Raw genomic sequence first — 22,569 nt, forward strand, 5'->3', positions numbered from 1 at the left:
ATGAGGGGACGGGGGAAGGGAGGGGTCAGGACGGGTCAGGCCGAGGTAGAGGGTCTGGGCTGGGTCCGCGGAGACGCGCCTTCCCTCGGGGCCTCTGCCACCGCCAGGCGGTCCCCTGGCTCCGCCTTCCCCAGCAAAGGCCGTTTCCTCCCGACCCCGCACTCACCCGCCCAGTCAGGGTCAGGGCCCCGAGAGCAGCAGGAGGAAGGTTGGGGGCATCATGACCCGCATCCTCGTGGTCGAGGAGGAATCTGAGCCCCTGCTGGCCAGTGTGGAATTTATAACCGGTGACAAGAGATTTTCACCTATTGAGGTATATGGGGTAACTATTCTGGTTCCAAACTGATTCGGCTTGAACTAAAAAGCCTGACTTGCGGCCTATTAAACATATGTTGTACATCTGCTTAACCATTAAAGTAAAGAATGCACTCTTTTAAGATAAGAATGCAGACTTCCCCTCCTACGCCATATTGGTAATGTCCTATAGGTAACGCCTGACATCACAGTCATATTGACCTGCTAATTTGTAACTGAATGTGAAAATATATCCTGGGTGTGTTTACTGTATGTTCTTTGTTCTAGAAAGATATAAGACTGTACTGAAAACCATGCTTCTCCTGAACGCTTCCTAAGGCCTTCCAGGTTTATAATGCTCACTCTGGCTCAAGTAAACTCACCTTATTTCTCTTATCTATCCGATAGTTATTGGTTATTTTGCGACGACACCGGGACCCCCCACCCCGCCCCGTGACGCTGATTGGCTTCTCTAGAAACCAGACACCCAATGGGAGTGAGAACTGGGGCCGCGCATCATGAGTCTCCAGGCAGGAGGACCTGACACAGGTTGTGAGAGGAAGTGAAACTCAGGAAGACAGGGACTCCCCAACACTGAGCTTCCCCGCCCCAGCCTGTGCCCTCTGGCCTGAGACCCTGAGAGCCACGCCCAGGGACCTGGGACTTTGCCCTGACCCCTCTTCTCCCGCTCCGAGGGCTCTTTGTCACACTGTCTCCCTGAGTCCTGGCCCAGGGGCGGTTTGAATCAGCGATTGTCAAGCATTTTGGTTTCAGGATATCCATACAGTCTTCAAATTAGCGAGGGCCCCTAGGGTAATTTGTTTATGTTGGTTGTATGTATCAGTATTTGCCACACTAGGAATAAAAGTTTTTAAATATTTTAATTGATTTACTTAGAATAATATTCATAATCTATAGTTTTTATGAAAAATATTCCCCAAAATAAACAAGGTAGCACAAGAGTGGGTCTTTTTACATCTTACATTTTTGCAAGTCTCTTTCTTGTCTGTCTCATGAGAAGACCACTGGATTTTCCTATTTGCTCTGCAGTTAATCTGCTATTTTGGTTGAAGTATATGAAAAAAATACAGCCCCACACAAATATGTAGTGGTATTTTTAATAACCTTTTCAGATAATTGTGGATGTTCAACTGTGATACTAATATAAAATTACACGAGTGGTAGTTTCTCAATGGTTATTTGCAAGGTGAAACCTGAGACAATATCATTGAATATTTCCTATTTTGTTACATTAACATCCACAGACCTATTTTGCATGATGAATGCCTCTTGTACTAATGTATAATTTTTAAAGTAATACATTGTTTCCCTAAGTTATATAGATCTTCCCTTGTTGATGTGTTTTACTACAACCTATCAAAATATCACATTTATTGATATTACCACAGATCTCAACAGGAAAGTCTGTCAGTACTGGGAAGCTGTCAAGCTTACACGGTGGACACAAGTTTTTCAAAATTCTGGTTTTCTCTTGAGAGCTTCCATTTTATCAAGGCAATAAGTACTGCCAGTTGTTACCTGTCAGGTTTTTTTCTTAAAGAAAGAAGCTCCTGTTCATTTTGAAAGTGTATGCCAATTAACTAAGTCTAGATAATCATAGTTCCTGTCCTTCATTCTTTCAAGTAGAAATGATATTCCATAAAAAAGCCTGGCTCAGCTCGTGCAAATTATTTTCCTTGGGACATAGCACTTGGAAATGTAGCAGAAGGGCCTTATGTGTACTTCGCACGTCATGATGTAAGGTATTTTTAAAACGTAGATTTAAGAATAATTATTTGGTCATGATAGTAATTTTTAGTGCTTCAACCAGGACGTTTTAAAGTAAGTGGTTTTTCTTTTCATTTTGTTTTTCTGCAAGTAAGTGGAGGTGAGGATAACTACTATTGCAGTTTGGTACCACAGCCTCCATTCTTACTCAGTTTTACCTCAGTGCAAATGCCAACATAGTGAAAAGGCAAATAATGTCTAGTAATACTATGAAAAGAGTTTTGACCTCATGGCTCCCATGGAAGGGTCTCAGGGACTTCAAGGGTTCCACAGACCACACTTTGAGAACTGCTGTTCTGAATGAACCAGGCACAGTCTCCCAACTGGTCCCACCTTTGCCTCCTCTTGATTTCCCAGAATCCCTCTCACTGAGTTTGGACTCCTTGCCTCCCCAAACTTAGCTTAGAGCATTGCCCCTAGTCTCCCCTGAACTCACCTGCTGGAAATTTGATGCCAGAGAGTGTCCTCAGTCTGGGAAGGGAGGTGCAGGGACAGGGGTTTCCCTTTGGAACTGACAAGTTTATGTGTGAAGGCACCAGACCACTGACAACATTTGTTGGTTTTGTTACATACCAGCTTAATATGTATTCACATCTCAGATAGAAATTTGATGTATCTCTAAGAGAAATAATATTGGCCCTTTCATTTTACGTGAGTCTCATGCGTCTGGCTTGAGACCCACAAAGTATGAAGAGCAGTACTGTCCAATAGAATGTCCTGCGATGAAGGAATTGTTCTTTGTCTGTACTGTCCAATGTGGAAGCCAGTAGCTACATGGGGCTGTTGAGCACTTGAAATGTGGCTACTGTGCTGAGCAGTTGAACTTTTAATTTTATTTGCTTTAAACTTAAGTAACCATCTGTGGCTAGTAGCTACCAAAGTGGACAGCGCATATCTAGGGTGTTCTTAGTTTTCAGTCTCCTCCCCTAAAAAAGATTCTGTGTGACTCACAGTTTGATGTATATTAAAATTATCTTCATGTGGGGGTCATGGCTTTGTCCATGTGGGTCTTAGACATATCCTTAAAATACAGCATGCCCAAGAAGTTGAATTAACATGTATTTTAACAACTAGAGTGTACAGACATTAACCCAAACATGATTATTACCTTAAGGCCATAAGTGTTCAAAAATGCCCATCAGTGGAGCTAATCCTTATGTATATTACACTGGGGCTCTTGGTGTTGTTTTCATTAACCTGGTCAACATAAGTAGGGACATAAGTCTTAGCTTAGCCTAAGAGGAAGCATTTACTGAACACAATATATCAATTACCTTGTAGGCCCTGTGGATCCACTTGTAAAATTATAGAGCAGAAGATGTAAACCTTAGAATGCCACCACCTTAGAATTCTTTACCTATTGCTCCTTCCCACACTTTCAGCCCAAATTCAAGCAATTCTATTTCCCTTCACCCTGGTACCCCTCTCCTAAATGAAAATATACGTGAAAGTTTTATAGTTGTGGAGTGAAGAATTCTCTAAGCATGACCCAAAGATGAAAAACCATAAAGAAAACATAAAACTTCTCTATGTCAACCCCACACTCACAAAGATAAATACACATGCCAGTAATCAAACTCAGAGACACACAAAAAATTGTGACAGACAAAAGGATAAAAACATGGCCAATGTTCTTCAACCAGAGACCACCAGGAGCACACTTACGGGCAAACAAGTTGGGTTTATTACTTGTTGCTGCGAGGGAGAATGCACACCACAGGGACCACAGGCCATCTGAGTCTGAAGGTGTAAGAACATATACGGGATTTGGGCTTTGGTTGGGTGATTTGGGGGAGGGTCTATAGAAGCAGGGGCTCACTCTAGATTGGGTGTTGTCAGGAAGTGGGGGCAATTCTATGATTAGTCATGTCAATAAATCTTATCTGTAGACAGGGCCGACTAGAGCAAGAACAAAGCTGTAATTGGAGCTCATATGAGCCAGCAGAGGGATATGTTTGGTATTTTGTGAGTTTCACAGTGCCTTGTTTTGCTTAGACAACGTGATGTAGTGATCTTGTTTTCTTTCACTTTTTCACATTCTCAGAGTGTCCTTGTCTGGTGTTGATGTTCTTTGAGATGACTTATGTCCAACAGGAGAATAACATGCCAAGTGGTGAGCACTAGGCCAGCTTTTGACCACACTGAGGCCTCGCTGTAAGTGTCAGACCAGTACCCAATGTTGGGGCTGCTTTCTCTTCTTTCTAAATTCAATATTTTAAAATAACTACAACTCGATCAAAAAATAAAGAATATTATAAAACAATTTGGAAAAGCAGAAATGACAATGTTAAATAAATATATTAGTAATAAATGTAAACAAAAATGAGAATGTGGAATAAAAATGGGAATTAAAACCAAGTCTATCAGCTTGGCAAAGATGAAGGTAAGTCATGAGAGTATCAACCAGAGGGGAGGGAAAATATATGTCATAAAGATTAATAGACTGGAAAACACACAAAATCTTTAGAGGGAGCTTTTGAAAAATATCTCAACAATTTAAATGTGCTTACATTTTTTTAATTTTTATTTTTTGTGAGGAAGATTGTTGCTGAGCTAACATCTGTGCCAATCTTCCTCTATTTTATGTGGGATGCCGCCACAGCATGGCTTGACGAGTGGTGCCAGGTCCATGCCTGGGATCTGGGCCTGCAAGCCTCAGGTCCCTGAAGTGGAGCACGCGAACTTAACCACTATGCCACTGGGCTGGCCCCTAAATGTGTGTACATTTTGACACAGAAAATTCTCTTTTAGGAATTTATCCTAAGAAGATAATCACACGTGTTCTTAAGTCATACTCCCACTAAATAGTTCAGATGGAAAAGTCATGGCAAGCTGGAGAAAAGACCTATGAGAAAATCAGTCTATCAATCAAGGGATTCCAACGTGTTAATAAAACCACTTTCAGAAATAATGGAGGGTAGGAAATGATAAAAAAATTTCAAGAAAATTTCTTGGAGTTTAGAGACAAAAATTTTCATTTTGAATGGCTTAAGTTCTTACTACAGTAGACGAAAACAGACCCACACCATGACAATCACAGTGAAGTTTCAGAAAGATGGTGGCAAAGAAGAGACCTTGAAATCTTGAAGAGGCAACAAACACAAGCCTGGAGGCTAGAAGACATTGCAGCAATGCCTTCCAAATTCCGAGGAAAAAATATTACAACACGGAGTTCTATATCCAGTCAAGATGTGGGTAAGGGCTAAGGCAGCCTAAAGACATTTTAGATGTTTAGAGTTTCAATGTTTTATTTTCCATGTTCCTTTCCTCAGGATATTACTGGGCAAAGTGGGGAACAAGGATGGACAAAACCAAAAATGGGGAAAAATGGGATCTAGGAAACAGGGGAGCCAGAACAAGAGAGAGTCAAAGGTTCCCAGGATGAAGTGAAGGAGATCGAAGATGTCAGCCCTGCTTCGGGTGTACGGGAAACCAGACCATGTAGGGCAGGACTGAGGGCTGTGGGACAGGTGTCCGTGAAGAGTTGAAGCTGGTAGCATACCAGATTTGCTCAAATATGTTCATGAACACTTAGATCCTGGGGAGAGTAGTGGAATCATTTAAACCAAGCAAATGAAGAAACAAGGTATTTACTAACTCCAGGGCACATAAAAAGTTGATTCAAGAAAGGAAAAGTAATCACAGTCTACTAAAAGCTCAGTTGTGACTAAGGTTTACATGGTCATAATAAAGCAGATGTGGCACACTGAGCTCATCAAAATTGTAATTACGTTGGGAGGATGGGGGTGTGTGAACGAAGAGCCAATTCACTAAAGATGATGCATGAAACTGAAAAACAAAAGAAAGAGTATTATAAGTATTCTATTTAGAGGCAGAGAAGTAACAATTAGAGAAGCGGCTAAAACAACTAAAACCAGTTGTCTCTGAGACTCGGGAAATGTGGCCGAGGGGGCGGGAAACATCTGTCTTCCTAACAAGCCTTGTAGAGGTATTGGATCTTTTAAACTATATGCAAATGCATATTTGCTAAAAATAAAAAGACAACATGGTAGGTGAAAGAATGGACTTAAGAATTGTCATATAAGGAGTGTCATAGAAATGGAGCAATAGGGGTCAACCCCATGGCTGAGTGGTTAAGTTCGTGAACTCTGCTTTGGTGGCCAAGGGTTTCACTGGCTGGGATGGATGTAGCATGGCTCATCAAGCCGTGCTGAGGCGGTGTCCCACATAGCAAAACCAGAAGGACCTACAGCTAGAATATACAACTATGTACTGGAGGGCTTTGGGGAAAAGGAAAAAAAAAAAGAGGAACATTGGCAACAGATGTTAATTCAGGGCCAATCTTTGAAAAAAAAAAAAGAAAAGAAAAGAAATGGAGCAATAGTTGGAAGGAGACATGGGATTGAGTGGTAGATTTTTATGAAAGGATTTTGTTTTGATTTATTTAGTTTCTTTCTTTCTTTCTTTCTTTTCTTTTAAAATAGGAGCTATTACAGCCTGTCTATATGCAGGAATGAAGGAACCAGTAGAGAGCAGGAAGTTGATGATGCAGGGGAGGGAGGGGACCTGATCCTGTACCCAAGCTGAGAGGTGGCCTTAGACAGAAGCAGGACCATCCATCATCACTGCTGTGAAGGCAGAGGATACAGGTACAGATGTGGGGTGTGGGAGATGATGGTGTAGTTCTCACCTAGTCTTCTTTTCTCTGAGTGAAAAAAGAAATAAACTCATTGCCTGAGAGTGGGGAGTGGAGGGGAGGGGGGGATTGAGGAGGGAGGAGAAAGTGAGAAATGGTCCCCTCAGGGGGTTTGAGAGTGAACTGCCTCTGGAGATGGCATCTAGAGAGAGCAGGGCTGGGGCCCACTGAGCTCTGTGCTTATCAACTTAGAGAGTTCCAGCCCTGGGGCAGCAGCAGGAGGATATATAATAGGCTAGGAGACACTGCAACAAAATATCTCCAAGTGTGAGGATTACAGTTATTTTTACTTTGTCATGTATAACTTTTAACATTTTATAATCTTTCTATAGTGAATATACATTATATCATATATAGTACATTGTACGTATACATCATAGTCAGAATATAAAAGCTTTGTTTAAATTTTAAAAGGGAGACAGATGGGTAGGACAGTCCAGAGCTCGGGGCTCAGACCTGGAAGTGCTGGGCTCCGTGTCTGGGCAATGAGCTCACAGAGCCTTTTCTCCGTCTCTCAGGACGCTGTTCTCTGTGGAGGCCAAGCAGGATCCTTCCCTTCTTTTTGGGGTGTGGTCATTTATTAGTAACTTGTCAGCTCTGATGCTTTTAAGAAGATGCTTTTTGTGGTTTACGTGGCATATTTAGGTATTTTCAGTGGGAGGATTGATCCATATAATCTAGCCCACCCTTTCAGAACTGGAAATTCTAAGGCAAAATAGTTGAGTGAAAAGGTAATTGGTCCTCAAGTAGAGGATCTGAATCTTAAATCACGATCCGAGGGTGATCTGTCAAGAGTTTTACAAGTGTAAGGGAATTTAATATAATTTATTTTTGAAAACTTTATTCATGCACACACAAGAGAATTCAAATAAGCCTCAAGAATATACAAAAATAAATGAGTCATGTCACCCATGTCCTGAACCCAGAAGCCATCACAGTTAGCAATTCCTCATTTTTATTCCCGGAAGAATTTATCTATGCGTTAATGTGTACTGTTATGTCAATAAAAGGGCTCAGGCCACAGACTGGGAGAAAATATTTGCAAATCACATATCTGATAAGGGATTTATTTTAAAATATATATAGAACTCTTAAAACTCAATAATAAGAAGGCAAATATTCAATTAAAAAATGAGCGAAATCCTGAACAGACACCTGAAAAAGACGATTTATGGTTGGTTAATAAGCATATGAAAAGATGCTCAACTTCATATGTCATTAGGGAATTGCAAAAGAAAATAACGGTGATATCCCAGTAAACACCTATAGAATGGAGGCCTAAATCCATAAGCTGGTGATGCCAAATACTGCCCAGGACGTGGAGCAACAAGAACCCTCATTCATCGTGGGCAAGAATACAAAATAGCACAGCCACTGTGGAAGATATTCAGCAGTTTCTTGTAAAGCTAAATGTAGACTGACCATACAACCTACCGATCACTCTCCTAGGTGTTTACCCAAAGTCATTTGAAAACTTACATTTGCACCAAAACGTGCATGTAAATGTTTAAAGCAGAACACACCTTAAGTGTGGGCTGCACATAGTGACTTCCTTCCGAAGACTACTGTGTGGAAAAGGATGAAGAAAAAAAGGAACTTCACAGGGAGAAAGCTGGGAAACATGACCTCAGCCAAGTGGTGAACGTTAACATCATCGGTGATCCATCAAGTGGGTATTACATATGCTTGATAAGTTGTGTTGAGAATGGCACTTCACCCCTGTGGGCTTGTTCCCAAAAACCCATAGACCCGGTCAACCAAACTCAAGTTGAGAGACAGTCTGCAATATAGCTGGGCAGTACTCCTCAAAACTGTCAAGGTCATCAAAAACAAGGAAAGCCTGAGAAACTGTCACAGCCAGAGGAACCTAAAGGAGACGTGATTGGGACTTAACCTAATGTGGTATCATAGGGTGACCCTGGAATAGAAAAAAGAAAACTAATGAAATCCAAAAAGAGTCTGCAGTTTAGTAATAATGTATCAATATTGCTTCATTAGTTGTGACAAATATATGATTGTGATATACATGTTAATATCAGGGGAATTGAGTGTGGTATATACAGGAATTCTGTACTAACTTTGCAACTCTTTTGTAAATCTCAAACTCGTATTCTAAAATAAAAGAGATTGTTTTTAAAAATAGCCCTCAGAAAAGGAATAGGGAGTGGAAGAAAAACATGATCTATTTTTCAGTTTTCCAGAGTGTTATCACCAAGGGGCTGGAGAGAGTGGTTGTGGGACAAAAGATGGAAGCCTTAGACGCAGGGCAGGGCTCCAGAGATCCCCTCTCATCCAATCCATGCCCCATCCCCTAGCCTGAGCCCAGGGCCATTCAGAAGGCATCTTCATCCCTCATTGATGTCCAGCCTCCAGGTCAGCCACCTCTGCCTGACTCAGACCACAGCCCATCCTCTGCCCTCACTGTGGGAATAAGAGAGAGCAGAGTGGTGGTGCCCCTGTGTGGCTACAGGACTGAAGACGGAAGACCAGAGCTCCCCTTTGGCCTTTCCCCCAGGACCTCCCCAGTGTCTCCCTGGGCTCCTAACAGCAGGACAGGGCTGTGCACACAAGAGGGAGCCCCCATCCAGGGTCAGGATCAGAGTCTGAATTGTTTCCCAAAATACATGCAGACATAGACGTTTTCCTCCCCATTGAATGACAATGGACTGTGGCCTCACGGAGGAACAATTCTTCAGTCCATAACAGCTGGTTCCCAGGTCTGGAGTGGACCCTACAAACATACTGGATGTCCTCAGTCTCCTTGAATCCCAGAGTCCCTGTCACTTGTTCCTGTTGCTGCTTCTATGGCTGAAGGCTCCTCCTCTAGGGAATCAATTCTGGATTCTCCATTCCCAGGATGGGTAGAAAGGGGGAAGAGGAGGAAGAGATCCCCAGGGTAATGGCCTAGGAAGATGGGGAAGTTCCTTGAGGAGTGAGGAGAAGGAGGGACATTAGGGGAATGGAGGCCAACAGGAGTGGAGGGGGAGGAACCCGAGAGGATGGGGCAGGGGAAGGGGTCAGCTTAGTGGACACCTATGGAAGGAGGGTGGGTTCTGTGTGGGGAGAGGCAAAGGGGCTCCTCTCTTGGGCACTGAGGGCTCTGTTTTTACCTGGTTGATAATTATACAGCTATTAGCTCCATAACTGGCTGGTAAACTATAATTAGGTTTAGGCATTTTTTCTTACTTACTGGTGTGGTCTAACTCAAACACGCATGGAAGAAAGAGACAAGAAAAGGAGAAGCGAGGTGATTAAGGGGCTTTCCCTTTTCCAGAGCAAGACCTTCCCCTGTACTCCCGACCCCCTTATGCTGGGGTAACAGGGAGAATCAAGGAACTGAGAGCAGGGGAGAGCAAGGCCTGTGCCTCCGTGGAAGGGACAGCCCTGGCAGTGATTCCAGGGTTTCCAGAGTCCCACTCCCTGAGCCATGACTTCACAGCTGGATCCAGGTCTATCCCCATTTCACGGCCCTCAGCTACCTGGACAGTTTCCCTTTATTTGCTAAGACAGCAAGAGTCACTGCCCCAAAAAGAGCTGCCCTGGGATCCCGGTCAGGGAGCTGTCCAGCTGCTTGTGGCCATGGTGACTGTATTCCTGGAGCACAGAGCACAGGACGTAGAGTGAAGCCTGGAGACTACAGTGGGCTGCAAGGAGATTGACGAGGAGTCAGGGCCCAGGCTTCTGCCTAACATTCCCCTCAGAACCCGAATGTGTCCCTTTCCTTTCCCCAGCCTCCAGGACCCACACATCCAAACACCATACCCAGGGATGCCAACGGGGGATCTCTCGCCGGGTATCAGACCATTCACCATCTTGGAGCCTGGAGGGCAGCCCTACCCTCTTCCTCAGCCCTGAACCCTGGCATCCGGCCTCTTCTTCCCCTTGGTGGACGTAAGCAGACACTGACCTGCTGACTGGGTCCCTTGGGCCTTGCTGCCTGCCACCTCCAAGCCTGAAATTGAAGGTCCTACAGTTCTGGACCCAAATCTAATTTCTAGGCCTGCCGAATGACCTAGGACTTTGGGGGTCACAGGTCAGGGGAGGGCTCCCCAGGGACCCACAGGCTGCAGCTGAGCCACGCCTTCCAGCTGCACAGAATCAGTGGATTTTGGATAAAAGACTGGGCCCTGGAGGACTTCACCACCTAAGAATCCTGCTAGCTATCCACGGTGCCCTCGGAGTGCAGGGGTCTGCGGAGGCAGCTGGTGCTCTGGCTTAGTCCATGGCCTTGTGCTTTTGGCTGCATGGGAAGTGCAGAGGGGCACTTTGTGGCCTTCTGTCTGCTTGACTCTGGCCTGGGATGAGCCAGTGAGCAGCTCCTCCCCCTCCCAACTGAAAGAGACACCCCCTCCCCCAGTCACTTCCCAGGGAACCACTTTCCTGTCTGTGTCAGTCTCAGCTTTGAGGAGATCTGGTCCCTACGCTTCTTCCTTCATGAACAAATACTTACTGAGCATCCGCTCTGTGCCAGGCACTATTCTAGGTCCTGTGGGATGTATCACACCAACTCAGGCAAAACCCTGCCCTCACGGAGCTTATGTGCTGAGAAGAACAGGGCAGGGAAGATGAGGGAGCTGGTTGTAGTTTAAATATTATCCTCAGGGGAGGCTTTCCTGGGAGGTGACATTTGAGCTAAGTCCTGAAGGAGGTGAGGGAGTGAGCCCTGTGGTTATAGGGAGGAAGAGTGTTCTGGATCACCCTCTGAACAGACCTGTGGCTCTACTGGGGAAGCACTGAGGCTCCAGCAGGAATGGGAGTGGGCAGACTGCAGGAAGGACTTCCTGTAGAGGAATTGTGGGGATCTGGGTTTGTGTATCTCATGATCTGTTCCCTTGTCTCTGGGGATTCATGAAATCCTGGAGATTGGAGGAGGATGAAGGGCCTGTGAGTGGAGGAAAGTTGGGAGAGGAGGGAGGAAGCTGAGGTGGGGTCCTGAAGGAGGTGAGGGAGTGAGCCCTGTGCTCACTCTCTCCTCCATCGAGTTTGAGGGGTAAGTGATTTTGATGTGGTCAGCAAATCCTAGGATAGCTGGATCTGGAGTAAATTCACCACATGGCAGGACATAAAATTAAGGAATTTTCAACTCCTGGAGACTCAAAAAAATTTCAAGAAAAGTAAAGAATGAGAAAAAGAATGTAAAATATTTCATCAGTAATCCTTTTATTGGCTATGTGCTTAATTTTTAATATTTTGATTGCTTTGAGTTAAATAAAATAGTAACATTATTTTCACCTATTACTTTTTACTTTTTAAAATGTGGCTACTAAAAAATTTAAGTTTACATTTGTGGCTCAAATTTATGGTTCAAATGATACTCCTATTGGATAGCACTGTTTTAGAAGCTTAATAATTTGAGATGTTATGTTTAGGTCTACGCTTCATTTCAAGGTAGTTTTTGTATGTGATGTTCATTCTTTTCCTTGTGGTTATTTGTTCCAACATCATTTGTGCAAAAGACTATCTTTTCTCCATTGAATTATCTTGACTCCTTTTCATGAACATATATGTATAGTTCTTTTTATACGCTCTTTTTTTTGTTGTTGAGGAAGATTAGCCCTGAGCTAACTGCTGCCAATCCTCCTCTTTTTGCTGAGGAAGACTGGCCCTCAGCTAACATCCATGCCCATCTTCCTCTACTTTATACGTGGGACGCCTATCACAGCATGGCTTTTGACAAGTGGTGCCATGTCCACACCTGGGATCTGAACCTACGAACCCTGGGCTGCTGAGAAGTGGAATGTGAGAAATTAACCGCTGCGCCACCAGGCCAGCCCAATACACTCTTGATTCTATTCCGTTGATCTAGACTATCCTCATGCCAACATCACTTTATTTTGAATACTGGAGCCTGTAGTCAGTCTTGAAATCAAGTCGTGTGTATCCTTCAAGTTTCTTCTTCTTTTCAAAAAATTATTTTGACTAGTCAAAGTCCTTTGCATTTGCATATAAATTGTAGAATAAACAATTTCTTTTTAAAAACCATTTGGAATTTTGATTTGTATTTAGGGTTGAGGATTGAATTGCATTTAGTCTATAGATCAATTTTGGGAGGATTGATGACAACAATATGGAGTATTTCAATCCTTGAATATGATATTTCTCTCTGTTTATTCAGTGTTTCTTTACTTTCTCTCAGTGCTGGTATGTAGATTTCAGTGTACAGATCTTGCACACTTTCTTCAAGTTGACACCTAAATATTTTATTTTGATGCTATTATAAATGGAATTTAGAATTTTTCATTTTCCAAATTTTACGTTGCTGGTACCTAGGAATACAATCGGCCTTGTATCCTGAGGTCTTGCTAGATTCACCTATTAGTTTTAGAAGCTTTCTTTGCCTTAGGAATTTGTATATACACAGTCATGTCAGCTGCATATTAAAGCTCTACTTCTTCTTTATAATTCATATCCTTTAATTTCTTCTTCTTGTATTAATACTCTGGCTAGGACCTCTAGAACAGTGTGTGATAGAAACGGTGAAAGTCAATATCCTTGCCTTGTTCCATATCTTGAGTAGAAGGTATTCAGTTTCACAATAAAGTATGATGTCAGCTGTAGGTTTTTCATAGATGCCATTGATCAAATCAAAGAAGTGGCCTTTTATTCCTACTCTGCTGAGAGATTTTATCATTAATGGGTGTTGAATTTTTAAAATGCTTTTTCTGCATGGAGATGATCCTAAGGTCATTGTTCTTTATTCTATTAATATGATACATTAGATTGATGTCTATGTATTCATCCAGACTTGCATTCTGAGATAAAACTTACTGGGTCATAATGTGTTGGATTCAATTTGCTGATATTTACTTAAGGATTCATGAGAAACATTGGTCTGAAGTTACCTTTTGATGTCTTTGTTTGGTTTTGGTATCAGCGTAATATTAGCCTCATAAAATGATTTGGAAAGTGTTCCTTCCTCCTTTATTTTCTCCAAGAGTTTGTGTAGGACTGGTGCTAATACTTAAATGTTTGATGGAATTCACCAGTGACACCATTGGAGCCTGGAGTTTTCTTTGTGGAATATTTTTAAACTATGATTTTAATTTCATCCAAGATTATTTACCTTTCCTATTTCTTCTCAATTCAGTTTGGTAATTTGTGTCTTTAAAGGAATTTGTCCATTTAACATCAGTTATCAAATCTATTTGTTTCAGTTCAGAATAGTCTTTTATTATCCATTTAATGTTATAAATTTGCCTCTAAACACTGTTATTCATGCATCCTACAAATTTTGATTACATTTTAATTCAATTAAAAAGAATTCTAATTTCCCTTGTGATATCTTTAAGCTATGATAACCTATGGGTTTGAAGTATCTTGGTTAATTTCCAAATGTTTGGGAGTTTTCCAGATATCTTTGTGTTACGGATTTCTAGTTTAATGTCACTGTGGTCAGAGAGTGTACTCCATAATTTCAATCTCTTTACATTTAGTGAGACTTGTTTTAGGCCCCGAATACAGTCTATTTTTGTGAATGTTCCATGTACACTTGAAAAAAAGTCTACCTATTCTTGCTGGATGTGGTACTCAATACATGTGAATTATTTAAGTTGGCTCAAAATATGGTTTAACTCCTCTATGTTCATATTCATTTTGTGTTTACTTGTTCTATTAATGAGATAGGAGTATTGATCTATAAATAAAATTGTTGATTTATCTATTTCTTTTTCAGTTCTTTATGCTTCACCTATTGTGGAGCTCTATAGTTAGATATTTATACATGTATTACTTTTGTCTTCTTGTGATACTGACCTATTATCATTGTAAAAAGTCCTTTGTCTCTAACAATACTCCTTCTCTTAAAGTCTATTTTGCTTTGTAGTAATACAGACATTCCAATTTTCTTATGCTTTCTATTTACATGGTCTATTCTTCCATCCTTTAACTTCTAACTTATTTTTGGTTTGTATTTTAAGTTTTTCCATTATATAGAGCATATATTATGTCTTGATATTTATCCAGCCTGATAATCTCAGACTTTAGATTGGAATTATAGTCAATTTATATTTAATGTGATTGTTGATATGGTAGGATTTGGGTCTATCATTTTGCTATTTGTTTTTGAGTGGTCTCATCTCTTTTCATTCCTGGGCCTCCTTTCCTACCTTCCTTTGTTTGAAGCAAATACTTTTTGTTTATGATTTTATGTATTCTAGTGGCTTTTTCGCTATACTTCCATTATTTTTCAATTGTAAGAATTGAAAGCTGTGTTTTTAACTTTTCACAATCTGCTTAAAATAACATTGAACTACAATGAGTAAAATAGAGGAAACTTTCAGCAATATAGTTCCATTTAATCACTTTTATGCTGTTACTGTCATATATATTACATCAATGCACATTACAAGCCCAATTATACAGTGTAACACATTTTTAATTTAAAAGTCGTGTCTTTTAAAGAAATTAAGAAAAAGGTAGATAAACAGAACATTATGTATATTTCTGTTATTTGTTATTCCTTTCTGTGTGTATCTTCTGTATGCCACTTCACCCTCCTATGGTTTCTGTGTGTATGGCATATCTTTTTCCATCAATTTACTTTCAACTTGTGTCTTTCTATTGAAAGTGCATCTGTTGTAAGCAGCGTATAGTTGGGTGTTGTTTCTTAACCTATTCTCACAAGTTCTACTCTTTAACTGGAATGGTGATCAATGAGGTTTATAGAAGCTGTTGATATGATAGATTCTATGTCTATCATGATATTTTCTTTTTTTTTTGTTCTTTTGTTCCTCCTTTACTTTCTGATGACTTCTCTTCAGAAAACATAGAACTAAAAGAAAGTGGAACAAATACTTTAATGACCTGAAAAAAAAATATTGTCAATCCAGAATTCTACATCTGGCAAAAATGTCCTTCAAGAACGAAGGCAAAATAAGGAGATTTTCAAATAAAAGAAAATTACAAGAAATTGTCACTAACAGACCTGCACTATAGGAAATGGCAAAGGAAGTTCTTCAGGCTGAAGTCAAATGATACCAGATGGAAACTCAGACCCAGAAAAGATAAAGAGCATCAAAAATGGCAAATATCTGGCTAAATGCAAAAGGCCATCTTGTCCTTTTAAAGGCCCTTCTCATGTTACTTTTAAACATATAACTGTTTGAAATTAAAATTATAGCATTTTCTTGTGGGGATTGTAACCCACGCAGGTGTATTACATATATCACATATAACATAAAAGATGAGCATGATATAGAGGCCTAAATGGTTGCAAGATCTGTATATTTCTGTGAAATAGTACATTAGTAACTGGAAGTATATTGTAATCCCTAGGACAACCACTATAAAAATAAAAAAATACCAAAAAGCTAATAAAAGAATTAAAATAGAATTCTAAAAACAATCTGAATAATTTAAAAAATCATTTTTATTCTGAAGGACATTTCAGTGGATATAGAATTCCTGTTTGGCTCCATTTTTTTGATCTTGACTTTGAATATATTGCTCCAATTTCTCCTGGTCTCCCTTGTTTCTAGTGAGAAACCAGTCATTCATTGCATTATTGTTCCTCTGTGCATTAGTCATCTATTGGCTTGTAAAAAATTGCTCCAAAATTTGGCAGCTTAAAACAACAAGAATTTATTATCTCACATGTTTCCAGTGGGTGAGAGAAGAAGGAGTGGCTTAGCTTGGTAGTTCCAGCTGTGGGTCTCTCATAAGGCTGCAATCAAGATGTCAAACCAGAACTGAAAAGCTTGATCAGCACGGAAGGATCCGCTTCAAATCTCATTCATGTGGTTGTTGGCAGAAGCCTCAGCTCCTTGCCATGTGGGTGTCTCCTTAGCTGAGTGTCTACACAACATGGCAGGTGACTTTCTTAGAATAACGATTTAAGAGACAGTAGACCAAACAGGAAATCACAGTGCTTTTAAAGATCCAGTCTCTGAAGTTGCACACCATCACTTCTGCTCTATTCTATTCCTTAGGTGTGAGCCAGTAAATCCAGCTCACACTCATGGGGAGGGGAATTAGTCTCTATCTCTGGAGTATCAGAGAATTTGTGGAGATTTGAAAACCACCACAGTCCATCTTCTGGCCACTAATTATTTACATTCCTGTGTCAAAGAAATAAAAATTATTATGATACCTTTTAAAGAATGGTAAGGAAGACTTTATTCAAAGGACCGCTACACTAGAGGTTTTTCAGTAGTTGAGAGAGATTGGACTCAACCAGTAATACAACAAGGAAAAATGACGATATATACCCAAGGGCTAGAGTGTCAGTTGATAGAAAACTCCTGAGTGGATAGGGTGATTCTGCTAAACTGTCCTAATAGGATCTTACTGAGGGCAGGCCAGAGCAATCTAATATTACATGAGGCATAGTGGGGGATGAGGAATTTGACCAGATATCTAGGATGAGGGATTCTTGCTAAACCAACTTGATAGGCTTTCTACCAAAACTTGGTGAAGCAACGATGGATATTGAGGCTCACAAGTCAAGGCCTAGTAAAACAGAGGGCTCAGATGAGTCTAACTAAAGTTTATTCAAAGAGGGAATCTTTGTCACTTTCCACATGCAAAATAAAGTGCTTTCTGCACAAGGACTCCAAAATCTCATTCCATTACAGAATCAGTGAAAAGTCCAGAATCTTATCATCTAATCAGGTCCAGGTGAAGATGATGCTCGCTGAGTGTACTTATGTAAGTGAAGCTCTTCACATAGAGTTCCTCATGGACTGAAGACCTGTGACCTAAAGAGACAAGTTACCTGCCCCCCTCCCACAACAGACCTACTATGCAGCTATGGGACAGATGGAAGGATAAGCACTATAGACACTTAAAAATGGGGGAAATGAGAGGCACAAAGGAGTCACTGATCCATAGCAATGTTCACATCCAGCTAGGCAAATGTCAGAGGTTCCATGTTAGGACATGGCTTCTTCCAAGCAAATGACCTGAGAGAGGGAGAGAGAGAAGAAGAGAGAGCAGAAAACTATGGTCCCTTTTATGAGCTAACCTCTGAAGTCACACAGCATCACTTCCACTTCATTCTGTTCTTTAAAAGTGAGTCACTGAGTCTAGTTCACACTCGAGAGGAGGGGAGTTAGTTCTACCTTTAGAAGGAAGGAATATTAAAGAATTTGTAAATACTTTAAAAGCACTACATCCTGTATGTAAGGTTCATTATCTCTTGATGCTTTCAAGACTTTTTCTTATTTTTGGTTTTCATCAGTTTGACTTTGGTGAGCCTAGGTGTGGCCATCTTTGTAGTTCTCTCTTTTGGTGTCTGTTCAGCTTCTTGGCTCTATAAGCTAAAGTTTTTTCTGAATTTGGAGAAATTTTAAACATGATTTCTTTGAATATTTTTTTCTGGTCTTTTTTCTTCTTGTTGTTGTTTTTGAATTCTGATCATTTATTTGCCTTATTTTATATTCTCCCATGGGTTTTGAGGTTTTATTTGTTTTTCTTCAATCCATTTTCTTTGTGTTCTTTTGGATTGGGTAATTTCTATGGATTTATATTCATCCTCACAGATTCTTTATTCTGCCTTCTCAGACCTTCTGTTGAATTCATCCACTAAATTTTTATTTCATTTTTTTCTTTTACTTCTGGAATTTTTATTTGATACTTTTTATACTTTCCATTTCTTTGTTCAGCTTTACTATCTGTTCACTCTTGAATATGAATATTTCCTTTAATCCCTTAAACAGTTTTTCATTTGGTTCTTTAAATGTGTTTCTATAGCTGTATGGATGTCTGTAGGTGCTAAATCCAACCTCTGGGAACACTGGGAATACATTTCTCTTGACTTTCTCGTTATAGTCACACATTTCTCTTTCTTTGCATGTCCAGTAATATTTAAGTTAAAAGTGGACATCAAGGGGCTGGCCCCATGGCCAAGTGGCTGGGTTCGTGTGCTCTGCTTCAGTGGCCCGGGGTTCCGCTGGTTAAGATCCTAGGCGCGGACATGGCACTGCTCATCAGGTCATGTTGAGGCGGCATCCCATATGGCACAGCCGGATGCACTCACAGCTGGAATATACAACTATGTACTGGGGGAGCTTTGGGGAGAAGAAGGGAAAAAAAAGATTGGCAACAGAAGTGAGCGCAGGTGCCAATCTTTAAAAAAAAAAGTGGACATCAAAGATATTATGTTTTAGCAAATCTGGAATCTATTTATTTTTCTGAGGATTGCTTTTTTTCCTAGAAGGTAGTTAATTTGCCTGGACCACACTGTGAAATCTGAACCCCTGCAGTTTGCAACAGTTGATGTCTCTGCTCCTTTTTCCAGTATCCTGTTGTACATTTTTATTATGGATCTTGAAAGATTTTCTGCCTCTGTGTTTTTGTGGTCAACCAAGGATTTGGAAATTTATATTCACATTTTGACACTCACTGTTCTGTGGTTGCTTTGTTTTTGATATTTCCCCTAAATTTCCAAATGCACTGCCGGCCCCACACTCTCTTAATCCAGTAAGGTTTTTGGTTTCTGCTGCCTGAGCTTTGTGCTGATTGGGGAATCAGTCCAAGGTGCAGACCGCAGATTTTCCCAGGATCAGCCTTTCTGTCAAGGGTAGACCTCGCTCTGGGTTCTTCCTGATTTTCAGCAGTTTCTCTTGAGTCTCCCACACCTATCCATAGTGTGGGGGTCAACCAGGGATTTTGATGGAGCTTGTATTCACATTTATCTCAATCCTTCTGCTGCTCTCTCACTTTCAAATTTTCACCTTTAAATTTCCAGCCACTCTGCACTCTGAATTCTATCATCGGCCCCCTTGAGCCACTGGGGCCCCTGCAGGGGGATTGGAAGCACCCACAGGTCAGAAAGCCGTGAACTTGCAGTTCTTACCCATTATAGTAGGAGTAATTCAAGATAAAATTTCTTCTCCCATTTCTGCCTTCCTTTGTTTATTTTTCAGTGGCTTCAAACATTTGTTTTTAATATTTTTGTCCAGTTTTCATAATTGTCTTCTGTGGGAAGACTTGCCCAACCCCCTCATACGGCCATTACCAGAAGTCCCATCTGAAAGAGGATTTTGTGGAGAAAAGATCTCAGCCCATGATTTGATCTTGTGAGACTAATATAGACCCAGGCACCAGAGATTCCCTAGTCACTTTTCTCAAAAGAAATTATGATTAGAGCTGGGGTCTGGGCACACAAACTCCTCAGGGGAATCATTGACTCTATGCAACCCACAACGACACAGAGGGACCCCCCCCCCCCCAACTGATTGCTTCTCTAGTGTTGGAGACAACATTATATACCTGAGAATTTTCCTACATTTTCTGAAACAAGTCACCAAAAATACAGCTAAAGGAAAAAAGGGATAAATCTACATTAAATGTATGCAATGTTTTGGCTGATTGGCATACCGTATGTTTATCCATTCAATTATATAGTGTGTTCCCATCAACACCCACAATTTAGGATTTCATAATTAGAGAAATCTTAAGAGTCTGTAGCGTTCTCTGAATTGCTTTGGCTGCAGGTGGTTTTGCACAGCGTCGCTGAGACACCTGCTGCCACACTCTGCTCGTCAGAACTTGTTTGTGACCTTGGTCATTTTACCACTTTCAAGATCACCTATGTCCTTTGACAGCATATTGAAAGGCAGGGGATTTCTTCCGAATTTTCTGTTTGGTTAAAGTTTCTCATTTTATTTTCTCTAATTTCATGTACATGTTGCAGTAATAAGATTAATACTCACAGCAAACACTGGTGCAGCACTTACTATGTGCCGGCCACCGTTCCAAGTGCTTTCAAACATCAGCTCATTTAATTCCCAACCTCTGAGACATCACAGTTACTTTACTAAACTGCATTTCATGTATAAGGAGACTAGGGTGCTGAGGGAGAAAGTAACGTATCCAAAGTCACAAATGTAACTGAAACAGTTTCTTTGAAAATGAAATGGAAACTATTGATGACTTGTTTGTATCACAAATTGGTCAAACCAAACTCTACTGATTTTTAACATGTTCATAAACTGTTCTAGAAAAAGACAGCTTTATTGCCCTTAATACATTGCAAGGCATGTGATAAACAACAATTTTACCCCTGTCTCAAGGGGGAAGATGGAAGTGTACTTTCTCTACATTCAGCTCTCTTCCCTGCGTGGGTCCTCTGTTGTAGCTGAATGTCGCTTCATGACAAAGTCCAAAAGTGCAGCCATTCTGCTCTTGATAAATAATCACTTTTCTTACAGAATTTTATTTTCTGAATGTGATTTTGGACTCTTCTGCATACATGATGACTAATATTTAATTATAATATAATCATCCAAACCTTTTAATAGTCAGTTACAAATCAAATCTAGGTTAAACGCAATTGCATGTTCTGTTTCCAATGTAGGTGATCAGCTGAGGTGACAATCAGATAAACAGCTCCTGCCTGTTACTGGCCACCTTCACACAAGCACAGGCAACATCAGCTGAGGACAACTTTGTCTCTGTGGTGGCACCTCACAGGAGTCTCCCACAACTTTCAATTTCAGAGATGTGAAAACACAAACCTTTTACAATCCAGCAGCGGTATTATTGTCACAAGAGACTTGAGATTCTTGCCTTAAATGTGGATCCTGAGCCAAACCAGTCACGGGCATTCAATCAAAACCTTTTTCTCCAGTGGAAGATTTTAGCACCAGACTCCCTGGCTGTAGTCAGCTGAGCATTGCTCTCTGTCTCGCAGAAAGAAAGAGGAGCTGCTCCTTCCTCGATCCCTCTTCCCCTGCAAACAGCACCCAGGTTTTCCTCTGGAGCAAGCCCTGAATAAAGTCAGAGAAAAAGATGTTTTTTAAAGTTATTATTAAAAATTAAATATCAGGGGGCTGGCCCCGTGGCCGAGTGGTTAAGTTCGCGCGCTCCGCTGCAGGCGGCCCAGTGTTTCGACGGTTCGAATCCTGGGCGCGGACATGGCACTGCTCGTCAGACCACGCTGAGGCAGCGTCCCACATGCCACAACTAGAGGAACCCACAATGAAGAATACACAACTATGTACTGGGGGGCTTTGGGGAGAAAAAGGAAAAAATAAAATCTTTAAAAAAAAAAATAAAAAAATAAAAAAAAAAAATTAAATATCAGCCCTTTCCTAGGCTTTAATATCTGAGTGAGCAAACCATCCACATCTGTGCCCCTTGACTCGGGAATCTTATAAACTCCAGGGATTACTCAGACCTTGTAAACAGAATTCAGGATTCCAGTGAAATATTTTAAAGCTCATTACATTTTTAACCAAATGCACAAGAATTGACACCTTCAGGGGTGTAGTTTATCTTTCCTTTTACATATAGTATGTTCAGCATTTTTAAACTTTTAAGAATCTTCAGGATTTGAAAACTGAGGGAATGAAATGTTACTTCTGGCAGGTAGAGATCTATACTTAGCTTAGGTGAATGGATGCTAAGAAAAAGATATTACGGTTTCCTGACTAATATTCCTCTTTGGAAGCCCTCGGGGTAATAGATATCTCATGTGTCAATTAAATGGTGACAACTAGACCATGTTTACATGTCATGGAAGAGCATTTCTTTCCCTCACCCAGGAAATGCTATCAAAGATGTGATCCATTATTGGATTTGTGGGGTAAGGGACAGAAGCAGCATATAGTCAATGGAGATTACCGATTCTCAGGAGAAGAGAGTTTCCTGATTGATGTTGAGTTAAGGAGACAGTCCTGCGTGAAGTGTAGCCTGAGAGTCAGCAGACAGACATCCACGTTTTCCTGCTTTATTACTGACTCGGTGAGCTACTCACTGTCCACATACAGAGTCATGTAATTCACGTTGAATGCTCAAAGGTGAATGGATTTCCAATGTTAGGTCTCTAAAGCCGTTATCATACAAAATTGCTGGTACATTATACCCTGTTTGAAGATGCCTGGATTAGC

The 22,569-nt window shown here is 40.9% G+C and overlaps 2 protein-coding genes and 3 long non-coding RNA genes across 15 annotated transcripts in view; 2 read left to right on the top strand and 3 right to left on the bottom strand.

Moving 5' to 3' along the window:
- Window positions 1-22,569, bottom strand: part of LOC106836370 (saoe class I histocompatibility antigen, A alpha chain-like) — a 299,619-nt gene that overhangs the window by 9,850 nt on the left and 267,200 nt on the right. The gene's annotated exons all lie outside the window — the stretch shown is intronic.
- LOC139045984 (uncharacterized) overlaps window positions 1-22,569 on the top strand; it is a 38,000-nt gene that overhangs the window by 9,647 nt on the left and 5,784 nt on the right. The window lies entirely within an intron of this gene.
- Window positions 1-22,569, bottom strand: part of LOC106831871 (class I histocompatibility antigen, Gogo-B*0102 alpha chain) — a 34,913-nt gene that overhangs the window by 3,226 nt on the left and 9,118 nt on the right. The window lies entirely within an intron of this gene.
- On the top strand, window positions 167-21,500 carry LOC106825490 (uncharacterized). 7 transcript variants are annotated; one of them, XR_011505547.1, is made up of 5 exons: window positions 167-313; window positions 4,127-4,236; window positions 4,834-5,273; window positions 6,528-6,692; window positions 21,036-21,500. It is a non-coding gene; the product is annotated as an uncharacterized lncRNA (long non-coding RNA). The 7 variants fall into 7 exon arrangements; XR_011505544.1 differs by lacking the exon at window positions 21,036-21,500 and adding an exon at window positions 7,258-12,718 and having other exon boundaries at window positions 167-843; XR_011505543.1 differs by lacking the exon at window positions 21,036-21,500 and adding an exon at window positions 7,258-12,718.
- Window positions 16,268-20,044, bottom strand: LOC123287567 (uncharacterized). The gene is made up of 2 exons (XR_011505556.1): window positions 17,546-20,044; window positions 16,268-16,794 (listed from the first exon to the last, which is right to left on the bottom strand). It is a non-coding gene; the product is annotated as an uncharacterized lncRNA (long non-coding RNA).

Source organism: Equus asinus, chromosome 8 (genome assembly GCF_041296235.1).
Source record: "Equus asinus isolate D_3611 breed Donkey chromosome 8, EquAss-T2T_v2, whole genome shotgun sequence".
Classification (NCBI taxonomy): Eukaryota; Metazoa; Chordata; class Mammalia; order Perissodactyla; family Equidae; genus Equus; species Equus asinus.